Source organism: Podarcis bocagei (assembly GCF_964188305.1).
Source record: "Podarcis bocagei genome assembly, chromosome: 1".
Classification (NCBI taxonomy): domain Eukaryota; kingdom Metazoa; phylum Chordata; class Lepidosauria; order Squamata; family Lacertidae; genus Podarcis; species Podarcis bocagei.
In genome coordinates, this window is record NC_138125.1 from 79,378,470 (window position 1) to 79,401,156 (window position 22,687).

Here is a 22,687-nt window from a genome sequence, read left to right on the forward strand (position 1 = left end):
CCAAAAGAAATAACTCATATTCAATAAAGAGTAAAATGTGTTATACAAATTCAATTTTCCTATCACATGATTGCAAGCTTTCCAGTGTGTGTGTGTGTGTGTGTGTGTGTGTGTATGCAATACACTTCCCTCTGGATTGCACGATTCCTTGACCTTGACCTTCAGTTAGCAGTCAAGTGTTAGCAGAGTAAGTAAGAGGCAGTTTTCAACCTTTTTCCAAAATCAGATTGCAGGAAAATGCAGCTACAGACTATCTCACAATAATCCTGGGACAGAGACTAGCGCTTTTAGCCCCTTGTGTACATTGCCTCTTCTAACTGATCGGGCAGTTGTGTATCTCATTTGGAAATTGGGGGCCCAAATGTGGACAGAGGTCATGTAGATGAAACACAGGCCTGTAAACTATTTCATACACAAACCCTGAAAACAGTGCTCTTGAGTAGCATCATGCTACACCCTACCCACTGGAGTTGTGAACTAAATGCAAATTGCCAACAGTTGCTTGGAAAATGGCAAAAGTAAGTGTGCTGAAATTCATACTTGTATCAGCGAAATGCTCAGATAGGTAGATTCTTGCCCCCTGCAATTTTTATTTCAGCATTTACACGTTTTTAAAAAGTGGCACTAAAATAACTATACAAGTAAATACTGTGCCGAGAAAGAAATAACGTACAGACATACACCTGGCAAAGCAGTTACTATCACCAAGCAGTTACACCACACTTCCCCCTGTTTGTTGGGCTGTAGATTAGAAATACATGCTTGGCTGGGCATTTTCACAGATGTTTTCCAGCATGCCAACTTGTACTTGAGCAAATCATCCCCATTCCCCTCCCTTGTTTTCTTGTATCAGACAGCAGAGGTTGACAAGCTGAGCATCCCCTCTCATATAGATAAGGCTTCTTTTTTATGTCAGTTAAGGTCACTTGCATCTACTCAGCCTTGTATCTCAAGGGCTTCAATTCATCACTGCCAGCATGGTCAGAATGGGATCATCCATTTGCAAGGGCTGGGAGCCTGGCTTAGAATCTCAATGCACAAGAGCCACAGCCACCCCATTCCCTTGGCACTTGCAAACTGACAGGCGTCTGCAACAAGGGCTAATCTACCACTAATTGCACTAGCTGCTTCACCTGAGAGGTGGGAAATCAACATGGCACATTAATGTGGCAAAATGGGCTGTCACCGTTGTATCATTAACCCCTGCAAACAAAGTTGGTGGTATTATCCCCATTTTGTGAAAAGGAAAAGTAATGGCCTTTTCCAAAACCAGAAAATTTGGCTTGTAGGCTAAAGCTCCTTTGGCGGGGGCGGGTAGGATACAAATCAATCAAACAGTTACTAAAGAGTAAGCCTCATTGAACATAGTGGGACTGACTAAATAAACAATGAATATGATTGTATTGTTAAGTTCTTATATTCAGCCAAACATTCAGGAAACTTTGTTACTGAATGTATTTTGGAATCTGAAACATAGAGAGATGTTATTCACCACAAGGACGACAGTCAGTAACCAGCCATTACAATAATAATCTCTAAAGATTTATACTCTTAGAAGTCAATTAAACGATTACATTTAATAGTTTCCAGTTCCCTGGACTTATTGTTCAATGTGTGGGAAAAACAAGTTGTTATCCATTTCAAATATAACCTTTCAGTTTCACTAGCCTTGCAACTGACATTTCTGATCTGCCTTTTCAATATTGTTCATTATGTCCATACTTTGATCCAGTTTCCTATTCTTCTGTTACCAGATACTCTCTAGTGATATCAGAAGCTTACAGAGAAGAAATCATTTTAACATTGGCTTTCAAAGCACACAAAAGTAGGTTTGTTGTAACTTCAAAATAGAACTTACATGGATATATAAGCATAACAACTCTGGAAAATTTGAGCAGGGATAATTATTATAGCTATCCAACCAGAGCCTATTTAAACATGTTTAAAGAAAATGTATGTGTTTGTGTGTTTTAATCCAACCCCTTTCTATGGAAGGATGGCCCCCTAGGTATTTGTTCGCATTCATAGTCCAAACAGGCAGGAAAACACATTACCAGGAAGAAACCTGGGGAAGCATGAAATTTAGTTTTTCTACCAGATAAATGCTGTCATCATTTTTCCTTTACTCAAAAGAGTGAGTAGCAAGTCTGCCTCCAGCAAAAAGATTAACAAAATGCCACTCCAGTGTGCGTGTGTTCAGTTGTCATTGCCATCGCTTTGCAAAGACAAAAGTTGCACTGATAGCAGATAAGAACACCAACGGAAAGCTACTCCAGCAACCAATGTATTGCATGTGGAAAGTTAAGCTCCAAACTCTTATAGTCACATTGAGCTTCAAAATAATATTGGCCGGGAGGCAAGATGTAATGAACATGAAGGAATCATAAGCCTAAGAACCCAAGCCATAAGCACATTACACGGAAGTGAATTTGCAATCCAAAACAATCTTACTTGGGGAGTGTATTCCACAGGACTCAATGGGATCTGCTTCCCAGTAAATGTGCAGAGAACTGGAGTGAAAGAACTGAATCAATGGGACTTCATGATGTATTTAGAGCGAAACCTGTAGTGTGTAGTTTAGTTGTGTGCTTTCATGTCCCTACCTGTTCCTTGGCTTTTGCAAGAATACCCTGAGGATGTATCCTACTGGTGCAGCAATAAAACTGCTAGCACATTTGCAAAGCTAAGCAGGGCCCAGGATGGTTTCAAACTGCATGGAGGACCATGTGCTGAGATTCCTGCATTGCAGGAGGTTGGACTTTCCAAGTCTGCAATTCTATGATTCTATTATGCCATGTCACATTGCCTGTACAGACCTAATGCAAAACCACTGTGAAAAAAGAATTAACACCAACGGGCTGGAAGCAATTAGAATAGTTTTGTAAAAGCAGCTTAACAACAACAAAAACAACAATAATGTAATAAAACAGGTTTCTCCTATAAAGCCTAATTATATTATAACCAATTCCACATCCAATTTGTGAATATGTTAAATATACTTGACAGCCTTTAAAGTATATGAGCAGAAGATATGCGAGAAAGATTGCTAGATGCTTATGTTTTTAATGGATTTTTAAATTCTAAATAGGCATTTAAAGCACTTATACCACTTTAAAGTCATGGATTCCTCCAAGGAATCCTGGAAATATAGTTTGTTAAAGACACTGGGAATTGCTGATCTGTGAGGAGTCTCCTACTCTCATCACCTTTAAACAAACTGAAGTTCTCAGGACTCTTTGGTGGAAGCGAAAAAAGTCCTTAAAAAGTGCTAAAGTTGTATAGAATTGTTTTAGATGTATGGTGTGGGTGTGACCTCATGGATGTTGCAAAGGCTCCACTCCCAGCCACCTTCCCTGCTTTGCTTCTACCACAGGCTGTGCCTGGGATCTTCCTCCCTCCCCCCTTAATCCTTGATGTAGTTAGGCTGAATAGATTTACTTAGTGGTGATGGGAAAGGATTCTCCCCATATTGATTAATAAAATTGTAAGCACAGGAAAAAAATACCATTTCCTGTACAATTTTGATATTCCAGCTAATAAATAACCATGCAGGATATCAATGTCTGTGTACGATAAGAAAAGATGAACGCAGATGTATATATTTTTAAAATACCCACAACTAAATATTCACACAACAAATGCTCCCCAAATAGAACAGCAGTGTGTCTTAATCATAATGGTAAAAATGTAGGATGGGGAGGGGGGGCAATGAGGAGATAGCACCTAGGCTTTTGCCCAGTAATGTGGAACTGGTATGAATAATGAATAAGTGTTTTACTTTGAGTCACACTCAAAGGAAGCCCCTTCCCAAAGCCTCACTTGTTCTCCAGCTATCAATCCTGCTCTTCTGATTCCTAATTAACAACTATATTCTCCTCAACACATCTTCTGAATGGAAGGGAGGACTTAGAATTATATTTGCAGTGCTAACCATTGAACTGTGTCAACTGAGCTAGTATTAGCACTTGGAGGATTGCGAGGTCTCTACACATGTTGCACGCTATAATCTCTCTGTTAAGGTGCTCCTAGGAGAAATACCTATAACAGGTTGTGAAGAGAAATACAAGAAACGCTCAGAAGGAGATATTCCCTCAAAGCAGGAGGGGGGGAGGGATAGAGAGAAGCATTTAGTTTAAATAACTGACAAATTATTTTCAATATTAGTTAGTTCATTAATGAATTAAGTTACATTAGTTATTATATCAATGCATACACAATGTTTTACAAGAGTACAAGACAATCAGTCCCTGCTCCCTAAGGGATTACAAAATGAATTCAACAAAAGGGAGACCCAAAAAAGGGAAGGGGTACATAGGGAAATGATATGTGTGTATACAAACTGCAGCAGCCTGAATGTGGAGTCACTTCACTTTAAATACATGTCACCTCTATGTGAGCACAGTTCAACACGCTTCCAAGGTACTTGGTTTAGGGAGCCATTAGCAAGTGTGAAGTAGCCCTTAAAAAGGTAAAGGGACCCCTGACCATTAGGTCCAGTCGTGACCGACTCTGGGGTTGCAGCGCTCATCTCGCTTTATTGGCCAAGGGAGCCGGCATACAGCTTGTGGCCAGCAGGACTAAGCCGCTTCTGGGGAACCAGAGCAGCGCACGGAAATGCCGTTTACCTTCCCGCTGGAGCGGTACCTATTTATCTACTTGCACTTTGACGTGCTTTTGAACTGCTAGGTTGGCAGGAGCAGGGACCAAGCAATGGGATCTCACCCCGTCATGGGGATTCAAACTGCCGACCTTCTGATTGGCAACTCCTGAGCTCTGTGGTTTAACCCACAGCGCTACCCGCATCCCTGAGGAAGTAGCCCTTAGCGAGGGTCAAATTTCAGAGGGCTCAGAACCAAAATGGTTAGGGAACCTGGCACAGTTTCCAAAAGAAGAGCCCCATCCCCCCCAAAAAGGAGTGCATGAAATAAGGCACCTTAGAATAAGTCTTGTCCCTTGTGTCTGAATGCGCTTACACCCACCCAGGGGATTAATAATCCAAGAGAAGTAATCTTAGGCCTATAGCCATTGGGGGGAGGGGCCTCTAGAAAGAAGAGGTCTGCTTTCACTTTCATTATTGTCATAGTTAACATGCTATTTTACTTTTACAGGTAAAATGGTAAGGAAAAGAAAGGTCCATATTTTCCCTAACTGCCAATTATTCTTATTCTTATTCTTATTCTTATTTTTCCTATTCTTATTCTTACCTGCTCCCACTTTCCACCCCACTGGCAATACAATGGAGATAACTAGAAGGATTTTTCAAGACACTCGTCAGCCTGACTTCATTCATTGGCTAAAACCACTGAAAGATGGGAACAGCCAGCTGGCTCATCTCATATAAATTGCTTAGAAAGTTGCCAGCACATTTTGCTTTATAACTTCCAGGACTACTACAGACATAAGTTATTTTTTGTTTTTGAGAAGGCTCAGAGTCTGGTCCCCCTTGTAATCTTGGGCCCCGATTCAATTGCTGCAACTGCACCATTATAATTCAGCCATGCTCAGCACAATGCTACTGATGGAACTCCCCTCTAACCAGGGCAGGGTCTATCTGTCATCTTGGCCCTACAAGGTCTGAATATCACTTGAATTTCTGTATCTATAGTCATCCCAAGACTGAAGAACTATAAAATGTATACACCAGGGTACTATTTTGGCAAGCTCCCCTCCACTAGTATTTCATTCAGAGGATAGTTGTAAAGCAATTGGAAGCTGTTGTACAAATGGATGATTAAAGTTCGCAACTGGAAGATGGGCTACATTTGCTCACAACTCAGTGACCTCGTGTTTGTTGCAGTTATCGCCTGATAACTAAAGCCACCACTGTGAATGACAAGAGGGAAATCAGAAGCTCTTTAAAGAATATTTCCTTTGGCTTTATCGTATTCATGCTGAGAGAAATCGTGCAGGCAGTAAGAATACAGAACACGGTTATCTCTCCTAACGGACTTCATTCTGATGGGTACAATCTGACCCTGCCTAGCAGCCCCCATCTCGTTCTCCTATGCCTAAACATATAGTTTTTAACAGACAAATCATCGAATAGACATATTCATAAACAACTGCCCATAGCTCAGGGCCTTCTTCTAGGGAAAGACTTGCCTACTACAGAGACAAAAACAAATTGAACTGTCATCGTTCACTGCCACAGACCTCTATAAATAACGCCACATTTTATTTTTTAAAATTTATTAAAGTAAATAAATAAATAAATCATGGTTCCCATTCTGTTTTCTGCAGTGGACCATAAATTCCAGTGTCACCCATTGATTTATTTGTCTTCGGCAACCTTGCTCTGACTTACGCTCTCTCCATGAGAATCCAGCAACAATAAATCTAATGCTACTGTAGGGAATTCACATGAATTAAATGCAGTGCAACCTTCCCTGACTTCTGAAATCCCCCCTTCAATTCTTTTTCAGGGGAAAAAAAAATATCACAGAGATCAAAACAGAAACTGGCAAATGGAACTGAAACTTAACTCTCATAGTTCTGGTAGATGTCATGTTTCCCAGAACAAAGCGGCAGCAAGGGCCCTTTCCATTGGAATGTAATCCAGATCGCTCTGCCCACCAAAGAAACAAACAAGTTTTGTGCAGGGTTGCATCTTCAAAAAGGCTGGTGCCTTTTCACTGTTTAGAACAGGGATCAGCAACCTTTTTCAGCAGGGGGCCGGTCCACCGTCCCTCAGACCTTGTGGGGGACCGGACTATATTTTTTTGGGGGGGTGAACGAATTCCTATGCCCCACAAATAACCCAGGGATGCATTTTAAATAAAAGAACACATTCTACTCATGTAAAAACACGCTGATTCCCGGACCATCCGCGGGCCGGATTGAGAAGGCAATTGGGCTGCATCTGGCCCACGGGCCTTAGGTTGCCTACCCCTGGTTTAGAACATGGATTGGCATACTATATAGGCTTGCTAGATCTACTTTGTTTCTTGTTGTTGTTGTTGTTGTTGTTTTTTACTAGACTCCCAAGCTCTATCAATGAGAATCCTGGGGAAAGAACCAGGTGTAGAGCTAGATGCAGTTAGAATTAAAGAACAAAGTCCCTCTGGGCACGTTCTAAGCCTAGGGATTTGTTTCCAGTACCAGAAAGAAGCTCCCCCTCCTGTCACACAAAAGTCCACTCCTAGTTAGCCTTCTTCATAGCAGCAACATAAGGGGGAAGGGGAGCTGTTTTACTGTCAATGCTATTGAACAGTTGTGAGTCAGAAAGCATTGCCAATCTAATGCAAAGCATCCAGAGATCTACGAGTAGAACCTGAGTTCTTCTGTCCACCCCTGACTTAGAATGACACGTGTGAAGTGTAATTGACTTCTGTACGTTTTCATTTTTTAATGGGACTGAGGTCTTCAAGTAACATAGAGCTTTCAATGAGGCTAGAAAATACCCCAGAAGATCTCCAAACAAATTAACTTGCTGCTGTGTGCAGTCTTGATTGGCTGGAGCATCAGCACCCTTTCTTGTTCAAAAGAATGCCTTCTCTGTGTAAAAGTGATATAATTCAGCTACATGTCATGTCACTTGGTGCAAAGCAAAGCTAGCTCAGAGTGAGAGCAGCACTTTTCTCAAATAGACATCACTCTGAACTAGCTTCATTATTCATTTGCTCTGTGATGTTGTCACTTCATCATACAGCCAAATGGATTTGCCTGTGTCACTGTTAACTAGGAAAAAAGCATGTTTCTCAGACAAAAACAACAACAACAACAGAACAGAAGTTGCAGCAGTCAAGTGTTTCAAAGAGGCTGCTGGTAGTGCCTGAATGCTGCGTATGGGGGCCAGACAGCTATGGGTTGCCTACATGTGTCATGGGTGGTGAAGTACTGTAGTTCTGCAGCATTCCTTCACCCCATGAAAAAAGTCCCCCCCCCTCATACATACAAAAAAATACACACAGAGATTTTTCAGGGGGAGAAATGTTAGTGCTCTGTCCTAGTTTTTAACCAACACAGGACAATGCATGTTTCTTTCATATAGATTTCTAAACATGTAACATATTACCTTAGACAAGTTAGTTATCAAGCAACACTCTGTATCTGTGGATGTCTCACTGTGAACATGACACAGCAGTTCACTGCAAAATGATATGTACCCGGGGGTACAAGGGGTGAAGGGCACCCGGGCGCCGAATTCTGGGGGGCACCAGAAATGTCGCCTATCAAAATCTCCCTGGTCTGTCTGGATATCAGCCAGAGGAGGTTACCGGTAAGCAAGCTCCGAGGACAGTGAGAGGGGCCAGCCTCTATGGAGGGGGCTTGCAAACCAACACCAGGCACCCGCTGCTGAAGCCATCTACGCTCTTAACTATCTACCTGTATTGTTTTTAACACTTGATTGGAAGCCACCCAGAGTGGCTGGGGAAGCTCAGCCAGATGGGCGGTGCATAAATAATAAATTATTATATTATTATTATACCTGTTATGAAATAATAAATAATTTTGATCAAGCTAGAAAAACAAAATACATACAGTGGTACCTCAGGTTAAGTACTTAATTCGTTCCGAAGGTCCATTCTTAACCTGAAACTGCTCTTAACCTGAAGCACCACTTTAGCTAATGGGGCCTCCTGCTGCTGCCGCGCTGCAGGAGCACGATTTCTGTTCTCATCCTGAAGCAAAGTTCTTAACCCAAGGTACTATTTCTGGGTTAGCGGAGTCTGTAACCTGAAGCGTATGTAACCTGAAGCGTATGTAAGCAGAGGTACCACTGTATATACCTAGGTATTACCGAAATGTATACCTACTGTTTCACTAAAGGACTTTCGACTTTGTGCACTCATTTCCCAAAGGTGTGCTGCGCCAGCGGTGGTGCTTATCATTCACAAAGGCTGCACTCGTCAGACTGGGGGCACTGGGTGGATCTTTGCACCCCAGCGGCGCATATGCTAAAGACCCCCCTGGTTCTCCACCAGCTTCTTCCCATAATTTATCTGTAATTTTTCATAAGAAGAAGAAGAAGAAGAAGAGTTTGGATTTGATATCCCGCCTTTCACTCCCTTCAAGGAGTCTCAAAGCGGCTAACAATCTCCTTTCCCTTCCTCCCCCACAACAAACAACAAACACTCTGTGAGGTGAGTGGGGCTGAGAGACATCAAAGAAGTGTGACTGGCCCAAGGTCACCCAGCAGCTGCATGTGGAGGAGTGGAGACTCGAACCCGGTTCCCCAGATTACGAGACTACCGCTCTTAACCACTACACCACACTCAACTTCTATTATACCACACCCTTCCCAAACTTCCATTCCTCTCATTATATTAGCTTCACAAAGCAGGCCAGGGCTTATTTTCCCTTTGTATACCCACCAGATTTTAAATAATTGCTTAAACAAGGATTTGAGCAAAAAGCGTCCAGTTCCTTTTCTGTTCCAGTACTGAAGCATATTCATTATACTTTAATTAGATTTAATTGCTCTGTCTTTGTTACCTTATCAGCAATAAATCTAGTTTTCAAATGGGCTAACAAGGCTGCTCTGTGGTACTGTTTGCTACAAGGAAACACCATTCCCCCCTTTTCAATGCAGCAAAAACGTATGTAGCTGTTTTGAAAAGGGGGAAATGGTGTTTCCTTGTAGCAAACAGTACCACAGAGCAGCCTTGCTAGCCCATTTGAAAAAAAGGAAACCCAAGACCAAGTACTGTCACTTATTTATTTTTCTATGACTTACTTCTAAAGTAATATTCATAAAAAGATAGGGCAGTTGGGGAATTATATTAATTTTAATCACTGATATTCTCCTCATAAAAGAAATTTGTACCTCTGTCCATCTGCCAAGATCTGTTTAAAGTTCCTGGAATAGTCTACTAAGATAAAAAAAATGACTACCATATTTTGCGCCCTATAGGACGCACCTTTTCCCCTCCAAAAATGAAGGGGAAATGTGTGTGCATCCTATGGGGCGAATGCAGGCTTTCGCTAAAGCATTTTCGCCGACCCCTCTCGCTCTCCAGGCTTCAGGAAGCTATCCGCAAGCCGTGGGAGAGCTGCGCGACTTCTCCCACGGCTTGTGGAGAACTGCCTGTTCTGGGGGCTGGGATTATCCTAAGGTGACACATGAGATACCAAACAATTCATAAGTACATGTGTGAATCAGTCTTAAGATGGTGATATTGGGCTAAGCAAAATGTCTTTATATTCTACTAAAGTCACAGGAGTTCACTTCCAGTGAAGTTCCATCCTGAAGAGCATACCTGAGGTAAAAGGAGGTGCTTCACTCATTACAATACTGTATATGCTTTCCATGACCTGAGTGGTAACATTTATGTGGCCAGAAGTAACATGCGAACAAACAGGGGAGCGATCAGGGTTTAATGTTGTAGCTCTACAAAAATATCGTGAATAAACCAGACATCTAAAAATGTCTGCTTAACAGCTTCTCCTCCCCTCTCTCTTTCATGGTTCAGGATCATTTTTTGTTACATTCAAATTCAAAAGCTCTAAGGCTGTGTGCTCCCCACTTGATAAGATGAGAGGGGAAAGCACAAAAGGGGGGGGGGATACAAGGACTGCTCTAAGCCTACCCTTACCTACCTCACAGGGTTGTCGAGAGGATCAGATGAGGAGGATGTAAACTGTGTATGCTACCTTGAGTTCCTTGAGAAAATGTGGGTATGAAAGAAAGAAAAGAAAGAAAGAAAGACCAGGCAACAATGACAAATCAATTGTGTACAGATAGGGTGACAAAAAAGATGTGGCCAGCTGCCACCCTCAAGCAATTACCTCGATAATGATCCATACCTCTGATTGCTGCACTTTAGGCCCATCCATGAACTTTCACAGTGGCCTCCTCTGGGCTATTTGCTTGGATCCTGTGACAGCCTTTGTAGAACAGACTCCAATGTAATGATAAAAATTAAAGTCCTCTCTAGCTGCCAAAGGGCAGGGGCAGAGAAAGCAAACAACACAAAACTGAATTTTGACTGAAAAGGGACTTATCTGAGCTTTTTCCACAAAAATGGCTCACAAGTTCCCATGTAGAGGCTGAATATCTATACATTACAACTTCATTTACATTGATTTGCACAGTTTCCTATTAAGTGCTTATGAGGAACAGCTAGCTAACAAAAATCTGAAAGAAACGAATAAAATACCAGTTGGTGAAAAAGTGAGTCAGAAATCAGATGCCCCAAAAACAAATTGATATCTGCCAAGTATAATAATGCTGACATCACACATAGTTTTCAGCACCCTCTGAGTAAAAGAAAGGACTGAGAGCACTGTGATGTAATTTCTCTGTCTGAAACTGCTCTTTTGTAAGCACAAGTGGACAACTTTAAGCTGAACAGCCCTGCTATTAATACAGAATCATTACAGCTATGCTGAATTTGGCACCAGGTTTTGTTTTTTTCAATTAAAGTCCATGCATGTATAAAGCTTTTCCCAATGTGGTGCGAAAATGCTTTAGCTTTAATACTCAAAAATAAAATATCCGCTGCTTCAGACAGCCAAATATAGCACAGGCGTTTGCATACAGGACGAAGCCAGGGTGCCAAAGAAAGCAAGTTTGTGCCATCAACCTTCAGCACTGAGCACATTTAGCCACCAAGGGTCACTGTTGATTCACTCACCAGCACAGGCCAGGATTCTTCTGTTAAAAAGATGTCTAATAAATATAGAAAAGAACAGCCAGTCCATCTGTGAGAATGTTTGGGGGTGGGGGACATGCCTCACTGGTGGTGAGGACAACAATATTGGTAAAATACCTCAAACAGCAAGCAGCCCAAAGTAGGCAAATGGGTGCTCATCCAGATTTGAGAGAAAAGCCAAGTGCAGTTAACAAAAATAAACATACCTAGAGACTTAAGGAATACCTATGTCATGACCCAGGGTCAGACTCAGAGGAGATTCAGAGGGGAAGAGGAAACTGAACGCAGGGGCAGCTCCAACAGCACTTATGCAAGAAGGACACCATGACGCTCCGACCCTCCAGCCTCAGGGTGCCACACTGCCCTCCACTGACTCCAAGGCCTCCAGCTCAGAAGCTGTATTGTAACCACAGTATCCCCCTGCTCCATCAGCAACAACGGCTGCTAAAGGAAAAGGTGGACAGAACCGCAGCTCCTCTTTAAGGCTCAGTCTGAGGAAGATTGTTTTCATGAAGCCTCCCAGCCTGGGTCCTGCACAGAGCTTTTCAATGTACCTCTCCAAGAATCCCTAAGCTGTTTGGCCCTTTGCTTCTCTAACCTTAGCATCCCGAGTAGCTGAGGGCCGTTTATCCTTCGGGGGGGGGGGAGAACTATCCTCCCTTACTGCACTTTATACCTGGAACTCTGCTTCTAGAATAGTTGTGTGGTGCTAAATTATTCTCTTTATTCAAATCCCAGCGCAAACTCAAAACTTTTGACTTAATGCAGCTGAGAGGGAAACTCTGCCTGAGACCCTGGAGAGCCACTGTCATGCATAGTAGACAGTATCAAGCTAGATGGACAAAAACTCTGTTTTGATGTTAAGCAGTCTCCTATGATATGAACTGTCTCTCAATTTCCTCCCCATGCAGTCCTCCCCATACAGTCAAAATTCAGACTGTAAGCTTCTGAGAACAAGGATGTTGCAGTTGTTGTTGTTGTTGTTGTTGTTGTTGTTGTTGTTGTTGATGATGATGATGTTGTGTTGTGTTGTGTTGTGTTGTGTTGTGTTGTGTTGTGATGTGATGTGATGTGATGTGATGTGATGATGTTATGTTATGTTATGTTATGTTATGTTATGTTATGTTATGTTATGTTATGTTGTTATGTTATGTTATGTTATGTTATGTTATGTTATGTTATGTTATGTTATGTTATGTTATGTTATGTTAAAGTGTCATGCACTCTGCTAATGCTATAAGTACAATAGGCTTACCTCTCTTTTTGGAAATTAAGTACTAAGTACTTTCTACTAAGCCAGTCAAAGTAAGGGATGTTTGCCCAGCCAGAATATCCCAAGGCTGCACTGCCTTACCATTAATGTTGTTGTTATGGTCCCATTACACCAACACCTTCATCAGTCCATCCCAGCATGACCAAGTTCAGATAATGTCCCAAGTTACTCTCAGGTGAGCCATCCACCACCACTACCACCCTGCCCAGACATTACCACCATTTCAGGGTGGTGTAGATTTCAGAAGAGAGTGCATCTGCAGTTTCAAGAGTTGATGCAAGAAGAAACACATTGCGTCAATATCAAACCTCATATTTTTAGACTTACATTTTCTTAAATTAAACATATGAATCTAGTAGCAACAGAAAAGGCTAAGGTGGCCTCAGGGAGAGAGGGGAAGTATATAGAAGACTAAAGTGAGGGAATGAGGTGCTAAATTAAGGGATGGAAAAGTACAGATCAGAGCAAGGAGGATTTTCACTCACGCAGTAGCAAGCTTTCTGTGGATCAGTGGCAGTCACCAGTGACAAATGCACACAGGGAGCTAGCGAGTGTAAATAGTTTTTGACTGTCATCAGCCATGACTAAGATCAGGAGACCTCTTTCTCTTTATCAGAGTCTATCCTTCTTACTCTTTGGCAACAACCAATATAGTTCTTTCCTGCCAGTTCTGGATTATTGATCTGAGAACACCATTCCATCCATCTAGATGCACAGATGGCCACCCCGCTACATCATCCAAGTGCTTCGCTTACATTCATTAATCCTCGCACTACACCTGTTAAAAAACACACAAACCACCACCACTTTATGGATGGAAAATTGAGACACAGAGCAATGCTTGACTTGATTCACAAACCAATGGAGCCAAAAATAAAGCTAAAAAAATCAACATGACTAAGGCCAGTTTAAATACATGTATATCCAGATTAATTGGTTTGTGGAAAATAGTCTCAAGGATTTTTTTAAAGTCATGAAGGCAGTGTGTGTGTGTGTGTGAGAGAGAGAGAGAGAGAGAGAGAGAGAGAGAGAGAGAGAGGGGGGGGGAGAAGAAGAGGAGGAGGAGGAGGAAGAAGAAGAAGAAGAAGAAGAACCCATGCTGTATCTTATACTTTTAAAAAACAACAACACCTGTTTTATATTAAATTGCCTATAAAACACCCAAGTAAAATCTGTCCTGTCTAAACACTTCATCTCCAGTTGTTCCAAGCTATGGAACATATATAATGGCAAAAAACCCTTAAAATATCCAATACATCTTATGCATGCAACAATAATGTCTTGAATAAAGCAGCCCCAAGGTAATAATAAATGGGTTTTTTCTAGTTAAAGACTGCTAGGACCTTTTTGGGGAACAGTAGTCCCCTGGCAGCCCACTCTGAGTTTTACTCCTAAACATTGCAATTCCACAATAAATTTGTTAGTCTTTAAGGTGACACAGGACTCTGAGATGTTCTTATTACTCTTACAAAAGCATTTTAGATGTCATAGAATCACAGAATTGTGGAGTTGGAAGGAACCCCCAGGGGCCATCTAGTCCAACCCCCTGCAATGCAGGAATCACAGCTCAAGAATCCCTGACAGATGCCCATCCAACCTCTGCTTAAAAACCTCCAGTGAAGGAGAGCCCACCACCTTCCAAGAGTCCTTCCCACTGCCAAACAGTGTTTAACCCCAGAAAGTTCTCCTCATGTTTAGTTGGATTCACAGTCTGGCAAGCTCCAGGACCACAAGGGACTCACAACCCCATCGCACCACTCCAGCTGTTCCAGGAAACATGAGGCAGAAACCAGATCCAGGAACAGTTAGGACAATGTGCAAGAGGCAGCTACTCAGTCAGTGGAAGTTATTGCCCATTGATGCTGGGAGAGAAGCCAGTATTGTGCCACTTCAGAAGCCCTAACCCTGTACCTGTGAAGTACAGGGTGAGGTTTAGGGTGAAGGTTTTGACCTTTAAAGCCCTACGCAGCCTAGGATCCACGTACCTACGGGACTGCCTCTCCTGGGGCTGCCCTGCGGAGGACCTTAAGGTCCACAAATGACAACACTTTGGAGGTCCCAAGTCGCAAGGTGGTTAGATTGATCTCAACTAGGACCTGGGCCTTTTCAGTACTGCCCCCGACTTGGTGGGACGCTCTGTCACAAGAGACTAGGGCCCCGTGGGACTTGACATCTTTCCGCAGGGCCTGCAAAACAGAGCTGTTCTGCCTGGCCTTTGGTTTGGACTCAGTCTAACCCTTATGTTTTCCCTCCCCTTGCAGTTTTGATCCATGGGCTACTTTTAAAAGTGGGGCTGAATTTTAAATTGCATTTTAAACTGTATTTTAAATTGATTTTTTTTCCCTTCCCCTATTATGTTTTTATTGTAATTTTACTGGTGTTAGCCGCCCTGAACCCGGCTCTGGCCAGGGAGGGTGGGGTATAAATAAAATATATTATGATTACATAAGAACTTAAGAACAGCCTGCTGGATCAAACCAGTGGCCCATCTAGTCCAGCCTCTATTCTCACAGTGGCCAACCAAATGCCTGTGGGAAGCCTGCAAGCAGGACCAAACACAAGAGCCCTTTCCCCTCCGGTGGTTTCCAGCAACTGGTACTCAGAAGCGTTGCTGCCTCCAATCGTGTATGGCAGACCCATTGTGACTAGTAGCCATCGATAGCCGTCTCCTCCATGAATTTGTCTGGAAGAGGCTGTGAGAGGATCATGTAAACTGTCAGAGGGAAGTTCAAAACATAATTTTAAATGAAAGGTATGTAATATGGGATGGAAATCTATAACAAAAATGCTAATATCCAGAATGGAAGTAAGAGGTAGTATGAATTTTGTGTAATAAATACATCTGATTTGTGATTTAAGTTTAAATTATAGCCTATGCTACCTAAGCTTGATTTTGTGGGGAATGTAATCAAGCAGATATAAATTGGAGCCTTCTAGCAAAAAGCAGAAGTAAACAGGCAAGTAAAAAACAAAAGCCTTATGGATAATTTGCTGAATAATTTTGCTCCCGATCATCCTTAACATGTATGCACACCTGATTTGCAGTGTCAATTGTATTTCAATCATCACACGGGACTGCTGGAAGTGATTGCCAAAGGATCTGTAGTGTAATGTCATCAGTAGGCCAAGGACACTTAACTCTCATTTTCTTATAATACTGAGCTATAGTTTCCATTCTGAAACAGCATTTGGTCACTCTGGTCAAGTGGCTGAAGATGAGTGAAGCAGAATCCAAACTAGATGAAATCTGCATGTTATAGGGAACTGGGTTTCTCAGTCACTGGTGGGGGCCTTCACCTCTGGTGCAGCCTGGGGTGCAGCTAGATACTTGGGTAGCATCAGTATGCAAGCATGTCTTATTTGATGCTACCTTTTCTGGTGTGCAGCAATCTATCAATAACCATCCATGCCTTCAAAAGCTCCATGAATATGAATGCCATAAATGCACAGGATTGTCCCTTAATTATTTTTAGTAGCTGCAGAGCAAGGGCCAAGCCCTCCAGATATGGCTGGATTCCAACTCTCGTTGCTGACTGGGGTTGGTGGGAGTTTTCCGACAGAATCTGGAGGACCACGGGTTCCCCATCCCAGCTGCAAAGGTTGCAGACTATGGAACTTCATGTCCTATGGACCTGGGGCAAAAAGACCATATTCACTTTACACCAGTTAGCTTCTGTGTCCTGTTCACAGTCTATGTGCCTCCATATGGCCTGGATCCAGCATACCTGGAGAGATGGTTTGGCTCTACTCTGTGGAAAGGGACGCTCAGGTGTGATCATGTCAACCACCCTAGTCATTTCTCCATTCCAGAGATCAACCAGAGCGTCAACATTATCGCCTGCCAAGGTGACAGGAGAATCTAGTGTCCAGTTCACATCCTCAGGCCTCAACAACTGAAACTTATAGACACTGAAATTGCTTATAGACACAGACTTTGTTTAGAAAAGTATATTGATATTTGGAACGAGTTTATACAGAATATAGTAGGTTAATAATAATCATATGTGTATTAGCATATGTTGCACATTTTTCTTCTTTTTTCATTTTATTCTGTACAACTGAAAAAGAAAAAAAGAAAAGAAAAAACCCTGAAATGGAGTTCACTGGCTGTAACTAGACAGTGCTCCAGAGACCTCCAACAGAACTGCCTTAATTTTGGCACAGATCTGAGAAAATTTGACCTTGAACTGCTTTGCAAATTTCAAAACAGGCAACTGAGTGGCCCATTGCTAAGGATACCAAAACAGACTGAATCAGTCGATTATTCGCCACTTTGGTTGGCTGCATATATGTTGCCATTCTTTTGCCATCTGAAAAGTAATAAATGTTTGCATGAGCAACAGCAGGTATAAGAACAGGTAATAAAACCTGCCATGACTGCTTAGTATCACTTCTGTCAGGAATTCAAACTAGTGCCGAAAACTGTACTTTACAAGGCTAGCTGCAAAAAAGTTTGTTTTCAGCATTTGCCAAGACCTAGATCAATAAAGATCTATTGGGCAGCCTCCTGGTGAGCGCTCCTATTCATGAGATGTACTGAATAATAATGCAACCTGTCATTTAGGATAATAGAAAGAAAGCCGCCTTAGCAAGAACGCTGCCACAGGCTCAGCACCCCTGATATGATACGAAAGCGCAGAGGATTTATGATAGCCTTTATCTAGCAACAGAGAAATTATCTCCCGGTGATACTCAATTCCACTGACATACTTTCCAGCTTATTTTGATTTAACATTGAACATACCATCTTCCCCCAAAATTTAGAATATCTGGTCACCTACACACTTCTCCGCAAAATGCCTTGCTGGAGGATTAAAAAGAAAGAAAGAAAGAAAGAAAGAAAAAGCTTAAGGAAAAGATTAGTCCAGAAACTAGACCATTGAGTTCAGCAGTAACAAAGGTACTCTCACATAAAGATGTGATTTCCAGTGTTTTCCTTTCAAAAAAATAATAATCCATTTTTTCTTATTGAGCTTCATAGTGGCAGCTTGCAAAATAGCTTTATAGCACTATAAAGGCAAGAGGAAATTAACTAAATGGTTGCGGTTCCTCTTATAATGTATGAGAGTTATTTTTGCTTCAACAAGCATGTGTATACGCATACATGTAATCAAAGCTCAGATTAACAAGATTTAAGATTAAGTTTATGTAGAGAAAAAACACCAATAAACTGATTTTTAACAGTGGAAAATACGTCCTCCAGCTATTTACGTTTTATTATCCCCAATCCACCATGTATAAAATACCATGCCCGGTGGGGGAGGGGTTCCAGTTTATCCTTGCACAATTTTCATTTTTTTTTTTTTATAAAATTTTTATTGGTTTTACAACATTTTTAGGAAAAACAAACAAACACAAAAAGTGACAGACATACATGTATAGTTTCAAACATATTTTCATAAACCTCTTTTCTTGAACTTCCCCATACCCCCCCTCTCTGCATCCCAATGTCCATAATTCAACAAGCAACTCCCAGTTGTTACTTTCTAATCTCTGTCATCTTAGTCTCTTTTATAGTCTAACCTTGTATCCCTGTACCCTTTTGCTTCTGGAAACCACAACATTTTAGCATTCATTAAGTTTATAGTAGTCCTTAAGATAACTTTTAAATTTTCTCCATTCTTCTTCCACCGTCTCTTTTCGTTGATCACGGATTCTGCCTGTCATCTCGGCCAGTGTCATATAGTCCATCACTTTCATCTGCCATTCTTCCAAAGTGGGTAAATCTTGTGTCTTCCAATACTTTGCGATAAGTATTCTTGCTGCTGTTGTGGCATACATGAAGAAAGTTCTATCTTTCTTTGTCACCAATTGGCCGACAATGCCCAAGAGGAAGGCCTCTGGTTTTTTAGAAAAGGTACATTTAAGTACCTTTTTCATTTCATTATAGATCATTTCCCAAAAGGCCTTTATCTTCGGGCATGTCCACCAAAGGTGATAGAAAGTACCTTCAGTCTCTTTACACTTCCAACATTTATTGTCGGGCAAATGATAGATTTTTGCCAGTTTGACTGGGGTCATGTACCACCTGTAAACCATCTTCATAATGTTTTCCTTTAAGGCATTACATGCCGTAAATTTAATACCGGTGTTCCATAACCATTCCCAGTCAGCTGACATAATGTTATGTCCAACATCCTGAGCCCACTTAATCATAGCCGATTTAACTGTTTCATCCTGTGTGTTCCATTTCAACAACAAGTTGTACATTCTAGATAAATTCTTAGTATTGGGTTCTAACAGTTCGGTCTCTAGTTTTGATTTTTCCACCTGGAAACCGATTTTCCTATCCTGTTTAAAAAATTCCATTATTTGGCGATATTGAAACCAATTTTCTACTTTATGCTTCAATTTCTCCTGACTTTGTAGTTTGAATTTATCTCCATCCTGTTCTAAGATTTCCCAATACTTCGGCCATCCGACCTCCATATTGAGTTTCTTCACTGCTTTAGCCTCCACTGGTGACACCCATCTAGGGGTTTTATTTTCCAATAGATCTTTATATCTTATCCAAACATTATATCCTTGCACAATTTTCATGATTGCGCACCCCTATCTGGACAGGGATAGCCTAACCTCTGTTGCCTATGGTCTGGCAACCTGTGGATTAGATTACTGCAACACATTAAACATGGGGCTGCCTCTGAAGACAGTTCGGAAACTTCAGCTGGTGCAGAATTCAGCGGCCAGGTTGCTCATTGGGGCAAGACAATTTGAGCATATAATGCCAATCCTGGCCAACTGCACTGGCTCAATTCAAAGTGCTGAATTTGACCTTTAAAGCCTTAAATGGCTCAGGACACCAATACCTCAAGGACTGCCTCTCCCCAGTCAGTGCATACATTTATCTGGAACAGAGCTGGCAGTCAGATAATCTGGCACAGACACGCAGCTAGATAACTTCAGCTCTCATTTTCTACATATATTTCTCTCTTTTCTAACAACAGAGAAGCTGGGAAATATGTGGTCAGCATGTAGTAAGAATAAGGCTTCTTGCTAAACCTTCAGGGGTCAGGGAATATAGCACATGTCCACACAGACTATCCTCTACCAATCTTTGTTTTCCAATCCTTACACAGGTCAGTCTCTATGCCCTGCCTCTCATCCTATTCTTGCCCTGAGTATCCAATGAGCTCACCAGAAATTCACCATCATTCCCAATCTGAATTCTGCACCAAACATTTCCCTTCAGATTTATAGTGCCTAAGGGAATCTTGCACTTAAGTGCAGGATTCCATCAACCCACATCCATTATTAGAAGCCATATGGCAAAACATTGTTAATAATTTTCTTCTTACAGTCTAAGTAGCATTTTATATTTTCTAGAATTAAATAAGAGGATCATTTTATGAGGAAGGAAATTATTTACATTTATCCTTCTTAAAATTCCAGTTGACTTAAATCCCGTATCTTTCTGTTTCCATGGACCAGTTCATACATAGCACTAAGCCAACCCATGGCTTAACAAACGTGTGAAATTCCAGTAAGAACACCATGTCTGCTTTGCTTCTCCCCTGAACCTGCTACTGCCATGCTGTTCTGAGCTAGGCCATAGCTAAGCCAAACAATACAACTGAACCCAGGCTTCTGGTTTGTCATCTCCAAGCCATGAACAGAAAACCATAGAACAAAACTCGGCTAGCTCATCGTTTGTCTAGAACAGGATAAACCATGAGCCTGGGTTTGGATGTAACACTAAGTCAAACCATGGTTGAGTTCATAGCAATGTGGCAACAGCAGGACAGGAAGCAGTTATGGTCTTCCTACCAGGGGCTGGCTTGGTTCTTACTGAACCATGGCTTGGCAACCACATTCATGATTTAAACTTGATCTCACTCACCTAAGTGTCATTTATACGTTTTTCTATTGTTAATGAAATATTTGTAATATTTTATATTCTACCTACAGAATCTACATGTATATATACATTTAATAAACTGAGCTTACACTGGGAAAGTGACTAGTTCAAATTCTGTCTTTGCCTTCTATAGCTTTAGGCAGGCGTCCAATGCTCAATTGCAATAGGAGGAGAACAGCAGCACCGACCAACAAAGGTTGTTGCAAAGATTGTTGAGGCAACGTATAAAATATATAATATTTTAACCCATCCTTCACCACAATGTGATCCCGGTAAAAATTTAAAAGCAGAAACTGTATGCAATGTGCATGTGTGTATTCTGAAGAGCTATATAAAATGTAAAGTATTATTAATTGTTGTTATCCAGAGCTTGGAGAATGGAGAATGTAACCTGATTTCCAGAGACAAAATCGCCTCAAAGAAAAATCCAGGAGGTTAGAGTGCCCTTGGTGGGTCCATTCCACCTACATGATTGCAAAGTGCAAAAGAAAAAAAATTTTTAATTGGCGGGTTTTCTTGTCAAGAATGTTGGCAATGGATTCTAACATTTCTGTTAGGCACAGCCTGAGACTTGTGTAGAGAAAATTACATATTTATTCAAAATATTAATTAATCCCTCCTTGATACCTAGTGTACCTGAGACATCTGGCACTCCTCTCTTAATCAGCACAGTTCCCAAAGGCCTGGTGTTGTTAAACACAGCTACTTTAAATAACTCCAACCATAGACTCCAAATAATTTCTTGTGGCTTCAGATGGCTGAAAACATAATTATGAGAGACGATCAATCAATTGCTAATTCCTGAGGGTAAATGTTGAGATGCACAGTATTTATGGGGGCTTGATGAGCTTCTCAAGAAAGTGTGTTTTAACAGAATGATTAAAAAGAAAACCAAAGGTGTGGGAGAAGAAGAGTTTATGAAACTCTCTCTCTCTCTCTCTCTCTCTCTCTCTCTCTCTCTCTCACACACACACACACACACACACACACACACAGAGAGAGAGAGAGAGAGAGAGAGAGAGAGAGAGCGCACTTAAACTGGAAAGCAGGTGGAAATTGGATTCAGAGTTCCAGACAAAGTTCATAAAGCTTAATAGTATATTAAGCTGAGAATCAGTATCAGGCCCACATTCTCCCTCTTCTCCCTTCTCTTCATGTGCTGCCTTCAGTGTTCTAATTCTGTTGTCTTTAAAGGGCAATTTCCCGTTACATCTGAAATGGGGAACTGTGATTTAATGTCAGAGTACTAACCAGGATCTGAAACTGTAGGTTCTTCCAGATGAGGTATTTCGTATGAAATGACCATGCCTCATTCACCCACATTTTGCTGGGGAGGGGGGGAGGAGGGAGGAATGGTACTGACATTCTTGTGTAATCAAACTGTTTTCTCCCCCATCAGTTATCACATGCTTTCTCCTACTACAGAAAAAAAAATACTTCTAAAAGGAATGATGAATGGAAGAGTAGGAGAAACTCTGCAGGTGGGGCTATTTCTTATCACTATTTCCCCTTCTTCTTTTTCTTTAAGGCTCCTCCTGCTGGTTTCCACATGATTAACTGTTTTTTCTTTTCACCCCTGCTAATCTGATTGGCCCTTAATTAGAGAGCTGGGGTGGGTGTGTAATATATAGATATAATTACTCTAGCTGCAAAGAGGGAAGGAACTGGCAAAATTTTAACATTTTAGCACAGAGAATGTAAAGCTAGAGGGAAAATCACCTGACAGCAGCTCCCTTACTGCCTCATACTAGAAGGATGAAACGGCTTTTGACTTTTTAAGCATGAGGGGTTGGGAAAAAGGATGGAACACAACAGCATACCTGTAAAAAATAAAAATCCTGCACTAGTGTAAATCCTCTGTTGTTATTCCACATACAACACAAAATGCAAAAAAAAACTATTAGAAAGTACCAAGAGCCCTTCATCTGACACACCACACGATCAAACCATGGCTCTGTATAT

At 41.4% G+C, this 22,687-nt stretch overlaps 1 protein-coding gene across 7 annotated transcripts in view; it reads right to left on the reverse strand.

Moving 5' to 3' along the window:
• The window catches only part of TSPAN4 (tetraspanin 4), a 508,885-nt gene that overhangs the window by 353,055 nt on the left and 133,143 nt on the right, over window positions 1–22,687 (reverse strand). The window lies entirely within an intron of this gene.